This window comes from Sus scrofa, chromosome 5, assembly GCF_000003025.6.
Source record: "Sus scrofa isolate TJ Tabasco breed Duroc chromosome 5, Sscrofa11.1, whole genome shotgun sequence".
NCBI lineage: Eukaryota > Metazoa > Chordata > Mammalia > Artiodactyla > Suidae > Sus > Sus scrofa.
This window is the reverse complement of record NC_010447.5, coordinates 20,769,308-20,772,129: the sequence shown is the minus strand read 5'-3', so window position 1 is coordinate 20,772,129 and position 2,822 is coordinate 20,769,308. Positions and strand designations below refer to the sequence as shown.

Below are 2,822 nucleotides of genomic sequence, written 5' to 3'. Positions count from 1 at the left end.
GCATTTAATAAATAAGAGTATGAAGAGTTTTATACTCTCAAGAGTTTACACGAGAACTAATACAGAGATTCATACTTTTTTTGTCCTTTTCACTTTGTGCTACTGATCTCTGATCAGTATGAACCTGAGTTTTCCATATACTTTTCTAGTTTAGTGTTATTGGAATTTGTTTTTGTATTTGTGCAAAACATAGCTACTTTTTTTCTCTCTCTTTTCTTTTTTTTTTTTTTTTTTGGCCGCACCCCAGGCATGCAGAAGTTCTTGGGCCAGGGATGGAACCCGAGCCACAGCAGTACAACACCAAATCTTTAACCACTTATGCCACCAGGGAACACCAAAATATAGCTATTTTTACAACTGGAATTTCAGTACATGTTTCCATGTTTCCATGTTTCAGTGCTTGGGCTGCTTCTTCCTAAGAGGTTTTTTTTTTTTTTAATTTTCCTTTTTATTATAAACTCCCATTGATGATTTATCTCCAGCTCTGTAATGTTAGTCTTCCTCTTTGATGATACATTTATTTCTGTGTAGAGTACATTTTCTGATTTTAGAAAGTATGTAAAAATTTTTAAATTGAAGTAGTATGTTACGTTAGTTTCAGGTATACAGCGGAGTGATTCGGTTATATATATATAATATATGTAATATAATGTATATATCCTTTTCACATTCTTTTCCATTATAGTTTATTATAAGATATTGACTATAGTTGCCTATGTTATGTAGAGGTCCTAGTTATTTACCTATTTTACATATAGGAATTGATATATGCTAATCCCTTTTTATTGAGGTATAATCAAAATGAAGAATTATATCAGTTTCGGGTAGGATGATTTGACATTTGTTTATATTGTGAAATGATTACCACAATAAGTATGGTTAACATCGGTCAGCTTATCTAGATATAGAATTTTTCTTTATGTGATGAGAATTTTTAAGATTTTAGAAAGGGTTTTTTTTTGTACTACCATTTGGAGAATGATCCTGCCAGGTATGTGGATGATCTGTCGTCACCATCGTCATCATCATCTTTCACGTACTTGCACAGTTGAGCTGTTTGCTGAATAGGTGACAGTGGTTTGAAGGTGTAATTTCTTTTGTCCTCCTGGACAATCTCTTTTAATGGCAGATGGTACCATAGCCCATTTGTTTTGTAAGGAGGGGAAAAAATAAACCAGTTAGTATCTGTTTTAGCTCCAAGAACAAAAATGTTTTTAGACACTTTGTCTAGCTACTGTGATGATTTCAAAGATACAAAATCATGTAAAAACTTAAGGCCCATTAGTCTAGTATTTCCCAAACTATCCATGGTGAAGAACTTGCATTGAACTACCTTCAATTTGTTGCATACTCATATTTTGTAAATACAGTCCAGGTGAATTATTTAAAAAAGAATTTAAAAAGGCATAAGGCTGAAGTTCAATTTTTTTTTTATTGTTAGGTTCACCAAATATTAACTTTGTGACATTGCTCTTATAATATATAAAGCTTACTTTCTCTTTTTCTATTTATTTTTCATCAAAAAGAGTTTGCTGATCTGCTTTTGTCCTAAGCTAAAGAGGACACCAAGCTGTCATAATAATTTGGATCCACAATTTCAGTATTTTCCTATTTCTTTGGGAAAAATGCCATTCTTTTGACTGAATAACTGAATGCCTGCTTCACTTGCTTGTTCCTCAGGTATATATAAAGGGGTTTAGCATTGGGGCAACGGAAGTGGTGAGCACTGACACACCCTGATTAATGTCCACTTCTTCCTTTGCTGAGGGCTTAATGTAAATGAAGATGCAGCTTCCATAGGTGATGGATACAACAAGCATGTGGGACGAACAGGTGGAAAAAGCCTTTTCCCTTTGCTGGGCAGAGGGGAATTTTAGGATTGTCTTGATGATGTATACATAGGAAAGAACTACACACACAAGGGTCATGATGAAGGTCATCATCATGGTCTATGAACCATCTGGTCTATGAACCATGTGTCTGAACAAGAGATCTTGAGGGTAGGTGATGCATTGCAGAGAAAATGATCAATGATGTTAGAGTCACAGAACTCCAGATTTAAGCCTAGGCTAAGTGGAGGGATTATGATGAACAAACCTCCAGCCCAACAGGAGAGGAAAACCTTCTGCAGACTCTGCTGTTCATGATGGTCACATAATGCAAGGGTTTGCAGATGGCCACAGAGTGGTCATAGGACATGATGGCCAAGAGAAACAATTCTGTTGATCCAAAAAAGATGAAAAGAATAGCTGACTGGCACAGGCATTATAAGTAATGGTCTTGTCTCCAGTAGACATGCTATAAAGGAATCTGGGATACAGACTGTAGTGAATGAGATCTCTAAGAAGGAGAAATTTTGGAGGAAAAAGTACATGGCAGATTTAACCTGAGAATTCACTGGGGTGAGGGAGATGATCGTCAGATTGCCAGTGACACTCAGCATATAGGTGACAAGCAGGAAGATAAATAGCAGAGTTGGAGCTGTGGGTCATCAGTCAGTCCCAGCAGAATGAATGTCGTGAGTCTTGTATGGTTTCTCATGATGGGCTGCAGACTTCAGCCCAATCTGTTTAGAAAATTGAGATCGATATTGAAAAAAGTGGTACCAAAAATCATGTTGTCAATGGATACTAGCAAAAAACTTCACTGAATGCAGTTCTCATAGATTTTCATCTTGGACTTAACAATAAACCCTGAATAGATGGCTCTCCTCAGCACTTACTGAAGTGTATTCCACGGTTGGCTGAGGGATGTTTTCTCAAAATTGTTTTTATTGCATTAGAAATCTTCTTTCTTTTCCGGCTACACCCATGGCATATGGA

The 2,822-nt window shown here is 36.2% G+C and overlaps 1 pseudogene; it reads right to left on the bottom strand.

Annotated features, from left to right (window-relative positions):
- On the bottom strand, positions 628 to 2,199 carry LOC110260571 (annotated as a pseudogene).